We start from the raw sequence: 7,500 nt of genomic DNA, 5'->3' as shown, positions 1-7,500 counted from the left end.
CCGCCGTTGCCTCTTGCCGCTACCCCCGCCCCCCCCCGCTGCCGGTTTGCGCGGAGCCCCCCCTTCCCGCCGTTGCCTCTTGCCGTTACCCCCGCCCCCCCCCGCTGCCGGTTTGCGCGGAGCCCCCCCGCCTGCCGTTGCCTCTTGCCGCGGCCGCCACCGCCCCCCCCACACCCCCCGGCCCCCGTTACCGGTTTGCGCGGAGCCCCCCCCTTCCGACGTTGCCTCTTGCCGCTGCTGCCACCCCCAGCTCCCCACACCCCCCGGCTCCCGTTAGCGGTTTGCGCGGAGCCCCCCCTTCCCGCCGTTGCCTCTTGCCGCTACCCCCGCCCCCCCCCCCCGCTGCCGGTTTGCGCGGAGCCCCCCCGCCTGCCGTTGCCTCTTGCCGCGGCCGCCACCGCCCCCCCCACACCCCCCGGCCCCCGTTACCGGTTTGCGCGGAGCCCCCCCCTCCCGACGTTGCCTCTTGCCGCTGCTGCCACCCCCCAGCTCCCCACACCCCCCGGCTCCCGTTACCCGCTTTGCACGGAGCCCCCCCGCCCGCCGTTATCTCTTGCCGCTGCCGCGACCCATCTCCCCCCGCCCCGCCGCCGCTAACTGCCCCCCGAAGCCGCTAGCAGCTGGGCACCCCCCCGCCAAAGCCGCCGCGGCTTCCCCTTCCCACATTGTCCCCTGGAGGGGGGATCGCGACGCGGGCTGCCCGGCTGCTCTCTAACCCCTGCGACCGAGGCGGCGCTGTTAGGGCGGCCGTGCCGGTGCCCCTTGCCGCAGCTAGCCTCTCGCCGCTGCCCCTCCCGTCCGTCGTCCCCCGTCCCCAAAAACTTGCTGCTCTCCACGCTGGAGCCTGCACGGGGGAGGTTGCGCTCCGCTCCTCCGGCCCTAAAGCCGCCCTCGCCCGCCCCCCGGGCTTGCCGCTTGGCTGGGCTGCCCGCCCGCCCGCTAATCCCCCCAACGCCCCCACCCCAAAAAAACACCCCAGCCCTACCGCATGCCGCTCCCCCTCTCCCCCGCTCTCGCTGACCGCTGCCACCCCCCCCCCACCCCTCCCCCCCGAAACAAACCCCCCAGCCCTACCGCATGCCGCTCCCCCTCTCTCCCTAGCCTGCCCCCCCCGCCGTCGCTTGCTGCTGCCGCCGCCGCCGCCGCCGCCCGCCGCCGCCGCCGGGACCCCGCCTCGGTCTGGTGGCGCGCGCTCGGAGATCCCCGGCTACCCGTCCGTCCGTCCCTCCCTCCCTCCCGCCCCGCCCCGGGGAGGGCCCGGGGCAGCGCGGGCAGGCGGGGAGCAAAAAAAGGCGCGGGCGCCAAAAAAACGTCGGGGTCCCGGGGTGGCGGAGGGGGGCGGCGGCGGGGGCGGCGGCGGGTACACGGCGCCGGGTCCAGGGCGCCGGGTCCAGCCCGTCCCGGGGCGGGGGACAGGTGGTGTCGTCCGTCCCCGCCCCCGTAACCTGCTCTGAAGCATCCGCTTCCCGCCGCGGTTCGCCCCTCCACCCCCCCGCCGCACACGCCAGCTGCCGCTTCCCGCCGCCTCTGCCCCCCGCCCCGGGATCAACCACTCGCCCGGTCCAGCCGGTCCCGGTCCCGGGAACCTGCTCCCCGGGGCCAGCCGGAGCCACGCCCCCTCCTCTGACGCTTCCAGCTGCCGCCTCCCCTCCCACCCCCCAAACTCACACTGGCCCTCGCCGGCCCGCCCACCCGCCTACCTGCTTGCCCGCCGCCGCTGGGTGGCGTGCCGGACACTCTCGCACACAGGTACACAGACAGGGACACAGGGACACAGGCACTCAGGCCACACAGGGACACAGGGACACAGGGACACAAGGACACAGGGACACAGGCACTCAGGCACTCAGGCACTCAGGGACACAGGGACACAGGGACACAGGGACACAGGCACTCAGGCACACAGGGACACAGGGACACAGGGACACAGGGACACAGGCACTCAGGCACTCAGGCACTCAGGGACACAGGGACACAGGGACACAGGCACTCAGGCACACAGGGACACAGGTGGCGGGCCGGAGGCCGCTCTCCACTGTGTGGCAGGGGTCCAAGAGCCACCCCAGCCCAACCCAGAGGGTCTTTTGCACCTCTCTAGAGGCCACCCAGAGACCCCAGGCCGCAGCAGAAGCCTCCCCCGCACGCTCTGCAGGCTTCCGACCCACCCCAGGCCGCAGCAGAAGCCTCTCCCGCACGCTCTGCAGGCTTCCGACCCACCCCAGGGCCGCACCAGAAGCCTCTCCCGCACGCTCTGCAGGCTTCTCAGCCACCCCAGGCCGCAGCAGAAGCCTCTCCCGCACGCCCTGCAGGCTTCTCAGCCACCCCAGGCCGCAGCAGAAGCCTCTCCCGCACGCTCTTCAGGCTTCTCAGCCACCCCAGGCCCGCACCAGAAGCCTCCCCCGCACGCTCTGCAGGCTTCTCAGCCACCCCAGGCCCGCACCAGAAGCCTCTCCCCGCACGCTCTTCAGGCTTCTCAGCCACCCCAGGCCGCACCAGAAGCCTCCCCGCACGCTCTTCAGGCTTCTCAGCCACCCCAGGCCGCACCAGAAGCCTCCCCCGCACGCTCTGCAGGCTTCCCACCCACCCCAGGCCGCAGCAGAAGCCTCTCCCGCACGCTCTGCAGGCTTCCGACCCACCCCAGGCCGCACCAGAAGCCTCCCCCGCACGCTCTGCAGGCTTCCGTCCCACCCCAGGCCGCACCAGAAGCCCTCCCCCGCATGCTCTGCAGGCTTCCGTCCCACCCCAGGCCGCACCAGAAGCCTCCCCCGCACGCTCTGCAGGCTTCTCAGCCACCCCAGGCCGCACCAGAAGCCTCCCCCGCACGCTCTGCAGGCTTCTCAGCCACCCCAGGCCGCACCAGAAGCCTCCCCCCGCACGCTCTGCAGGCTTCTCAGCCACCCCAGGCCGCAGCAGAAGCCTCCCCCGCACGCTCTGCAGGCTTCTCAGCCACCCCAGGCCGCAGCAGAAGCCTCCCCCGCACGCTCTGCAGGCTTCTCAGCCACCCCAGGCCGCAGCAGAAGCCTCCCCCGCACGCTCTGCAGGCTTCTCAGCCACCCCAGGCCCCAACAGAAGCCTCTCCCGCACGCTCTGCAGGCTTCCGACCCACCCCAGGCCGCACCAGAAGCCTCCCCCGCACGCTCTGCAGGCTTCCGTCCCACCCCAGGCCGCACCAGAAGCCTCCCCCGCACGCTCTGCAGGCTTCTCAGCCACCCCAGGCCGCACCAGAAGCCTCCCCCGCACGCTCTGCAGGCTTCTCAGCCACCCCCAGGCCGCAGCAGAAGCCTCCCCCGCACGCTCTGCAGGCTTCTCAGCCACCCCAGGCCGCAGCAGAAGCCTCCCCCGCACGCTCTGCAGGCTTCTCAGCCACCCCAGGCCCCAACAGAAGCCTCTCCCGCACGCTCTGCAGGCTTCCGACCCACCCCAGGCCGCAGCAGAAGCCTCTCCCGCACCGCTCTGCAGGCTTCCGACCCACCCCAGGCCGCACCAGAAGCCTCCCCCCGCACGCTCTGCAGGCTTCCGTCCCACCCCAGGCCGCACCAGAAGCCTCCCCGCACGCTCTGCAGGCTTCCGTCCCACCCCAGGCCGCACCAGAAGCCTCCCCCGCACGCTCTGCAGGCTTCTCAGCCACCCCAGGCCGCAGCAGAAGCCTCCCCCGCACGCTCTGCCAGGCTTCTCAGCCACCCCAGGCCGCAGCAGAAGCCTCCCCCGCACGCTCTGCAGGCTTCTCAGCCACCCCAGGCCGCAGCAGAAGCCTCCCCCGCACGCTCTGCAGGCTTCTCAGCCACCCCAGGCCCCAACAGAAGCCTCTCCCGCACGCTCTGCAGGCTTCTCAGCCACCCCAGGCCGCACCAGAAGCCTCCCCCGCACGCTCTGCAGGCTTCCGTCCCACCCCAGGCCCGCACCAGAAGCCTCCCCCGCACGCTCTGCAGGCTCCCTTGTCTGCTTTGGAAGGCCTCCCATCCACTCCAGACCTGCCTGGAGGCCTCCCTCGACTGCTCCCGGGGCCCTCGAAGCCACCCTAGGCCTTTCTGGAGGACCTGCTCGACCGCTCGGGCGGCTTCTGACGCACCCTCGGCCATCCGGCGCCCAGCAGCTCCCAGGGCCAGGCACCGGCCTCCCCCTCCGGCCGCCCCTGGGGCCGGGGGTGGCTCGGACTCGGCGCCCCCAACGTGTCGTCCCGTCCCCCCCCCGCCCCGCACCGCCGAACATTCGCTGCAGCCGAGGGCTTGCCGCTCGACGCCTACCCCACCCGCCCAGCCCCCCGCTGCGGCACCGGCGCTGCCCCGGCCGCTGCGCCCCGCCTCTCATCGCTCCCCCCACCCGGCAACCGGCCGCCGGGCACGGCAAGTCCCAGGGCAGGGAACAGGTGCTGCCGGGACCCCGTGCTGGCTGCCGGCTTCCCGGGGCTGCCCCGGGCACGGACAGGTCGCCCCCCCGCCCCGGCGAATGTTCACCGAACCGGCTGCCGGCTGCCTTCGAGCACCCCCCGCCCCCCGCCACTATCGTCCCCCCCCGCCCCCCCTCCGCCTCCGCTGCCGCTTCTCCCCGCACCGCCTCCACTGCCTCCCCCCGCCGCCGGCGAACGAGTCGCCGGATCCGTAGGGTGCCGGGAGCCCGAACGGCGAGCGGCTCCGGCTGCTGCCGGGACCGGGGGGATTCGAGCCGGTCCGGCCGCGGCCGGGACCCCGTGCCGGAAGCCGGCATCCCGGGACGGCCCCGGGACGGCCCCCGGTCGCCGGCCGGGTGACGTTCAGCGAAGCGGCTGCCGCCAGTCTTTGGGCCTCCCCCGTGCCGGGGCCGCGGGGATTCGAGCCGGTCCGGCCGCGGCCGGGATCCCGGGCCGGACGATGGCTTCCCGGGCCGGTCCCGGTCGCCTCCCGGGTGACGTTCACCGAAGCGGCTGCCGGCTGTCTTCGAGCCCCCCCCCCCCTCCGCCTCCGCTGCCGCTTCTCCCCGCACCCCCCTCCCCTGCCTCCCCCCCGCCGCCGGCGAACGAGTCGCCGGATCTGTAGGGTGCCGGGAGCCCGAACGGCGAGCGGCTCCGGCTGCTGCCGGGACCGCGGGGATTCGAGCCGCTCCGGCCGCGGCCGGGACCCCGTGCCGGAAGCCGGCATCCCCGGACGGCCCCCGGGACGGCCCCGGTCGCCGGCCGGGTGACGTTCACCGAAGCGGCTGCCGGCTGTCTTCGAGCCCCCCCCCCCCCTCCGCCTCCGCTGCCCGCTTCTCCCCGCACCCCCTCCACTGCCTCCCCCCGCCGCCGGCGAACGAGTCGCCGGATCTGTAGGGTGCCGGGAGCCCGAACGGCGAGCGGCTCCGGCTGCTGCCGGGACCGCGGGGATTCGAGCCGCTCCGGCCGCGGCCGGGACCCCGTGCCGAAGCCGGCATCCCCGGACGGCCCCGGGACGGCCCCGGTCCGCCGGCCGGGTGACGTTCACCGAAGCGGCTGCCGGCTGTCTTCGAGCCCCCCCCCCCTCCGCCTCCGCTGCGCTTCTGCCCGCACCCCCTCCACTGCCTCCCCCCGCCGCCGGCGAACGAGTCGGCGGATCCGTAGGGTGCCGGGAGCCCGAACGGCGAGCGGCTCCGGCTGCTGCCGGGACCCGCGGGGATTCGAGCCGTCCGGTCCGGCCGCGGCCGGGACCCCGTGCCGGAAGCCGGCATCCCGGGACGGCCCCGGGACGGCCCCGGTCGCCGGCCGGGTGACGTTCAGCGAAGCGGCTGCCGCCAGTCTTTGGGCCTCCCCCGTGCCGGGGGGCCGCGGGGCTTCGAGCCGGTCCGGCCGCGGCCGGGATCCCGGGGCCGGACGATGGCTTCCCGGGCCGGTCCCGGTCGCCTCCCGGGTGACGTTCACCGAAGCGGCTGCCGGCTGTCTTCGAGCCCCCCCCCCCCCTCCGCCTCCGCGGCCGCTTCTGCCCGCACCCCCTCCACTGCCTCCCCCCGCCGCCCGCGAACGAGTCGCCGGATCTGTAGGGTGCCGGGAGCCCGAACGGCGAGCGGCTCCGGCTGCTGCCGGGACCGCGGGGATTCGAGCCGGTCCGGCCGCGGCCGGGACCCCGTGCCGGAAGCCGGCATCCCCGGACGGCCCCGGGACGGCCCCCGGTCGCCGGCCGGGTGACGTTCACCGAAGCGGCTGCCGGCTGTCTTCGAGCCCCCCCCCCCCTCCGCCTCCGCTGCCGCTTCTCCCCGCACCCCCTCCACTGCCTCCCCCCGCCGCCGGCGAACGAGTCGGCGGATCCATACCGTCCCGAGAGCCCGAGGCGGCGGCACCCAGTGCGGGGTTCCGGCCGAGGCCGGGACCCCGTGCCTGTCGCAGGCTTCCCGGGACGGCCCCGGAACGGCCGCGGTCGCCGGCCGGGTGACGTTCTCCGAAGCGGCTGCCGGCTGTCTTCGAGCCCCCCCCCCCCTCCGCCTCCCGCTGCCGCTTCTGCCCGCACCTCCTTCACTGCCTCCCCCGCCGCCGGCGAACGAGTCGCCGGATCCGTAGGGTGCCGGGAGCCCGAACGGCGAGCGGCTCCGGCTGCTGCCGGGACCCGCGGGGATTCGAGCCGCTCCGGCCGCGGCCGGGACCCCCGTGCCGGATGCCGGCATCCCGGGACGGCCCCGGGACGGCCCCGGTCGCCGGCCGGGTGACGTTCAGCGAAGCGGCTGCCGCCAGTCTTTGGGCCTCCCCCGTGCCGGGGCCGCGGGGCTTCGAGTCGGTCCGGCCGCGGCTGGGACCCCCGTGCCTGTCGCAGGCTTCCCGGGACGGCCCCGGAACGGCCGCGGTCGCCGGCCGGGTGACGTTCACCGAGGCGACTGCCGGCTGTCTTCGAGCCCCCCCCCCCCCTGCCGGAGCCGCGGGGATACGAGCCGGTCCGGCCGCGGCCGGGGACCCCCGTGCCGGAAGCCGGCATCCCGGGACGGCCCCGGGACGGCCCCGATCGCCTCCTGGGTGACGTTCACCGAAGCGGCTGCCGGCTGTCTTCGAGCCCCCCCCCCTCCGCCTCCGCTGCCGCTTCTCCCCGCACCCCCCTCCACTGCCTCCCCCCGCCGCCCGCGAACGAGTCGCCGGATCTGTAGGGGGCCGGGAGCCCGAGGCGGCGAGCGGCTCCGGCTGCTGCCGGGACCGCGAGGCTTCGAGCCGGTCCGGCCGCGGCCGGGATCTCGTGCCGAACGTCGTCTTCCCGGGACGGTCCCGGGAGGGCCCCAGTCTCCTCCCGGGTGACGTTCACCGAAGCGGCTGCCGGCTGTCTTCGAGCCCCCACCCCTGCCGTGGCCGCGGGGATTCGCCCCGGTCCGGCAGCTGACGGTTCCCTGTGTCGGACGCCGGCTTCCCGGGACTGCCCCGGGACAGCCCCGGTCGCCTCCCGGGTGACGTTTCACCGAAGCTGCTGCCGCCTGTCTTTGTCCCCCCCCCCCCGTGCTCTCCCTCAGCGCGGGAGGTAGACGTGCTCTCCCTGGGCGAGTAGACGTGCTCTCCCTGGGCGAGTAGACGTGCTCTCCCTGGGCGAGTAGACGTGCTCT

The sequence above is a fragment of the Melanerpes formicivorus genome, unplaced genomic scaffold (assembly GCF_026170545.1).
Source record: "Melanerpes formicivorus ecotype bairdi unplaced genomic scaffold, bMelFor1.0.p_v2 SCAF_142, whole genome shotgun sequence".
Taxonomy (NCBI): domain Eukaryota; kingdom Metazoa; phylum Chordata; class Aves; order Piciformes; family Picidae; genus Melanerpes; species Melanerpes formicivorus.
This window is presented reverse-complemented; position numbering follows the sequence as displayed.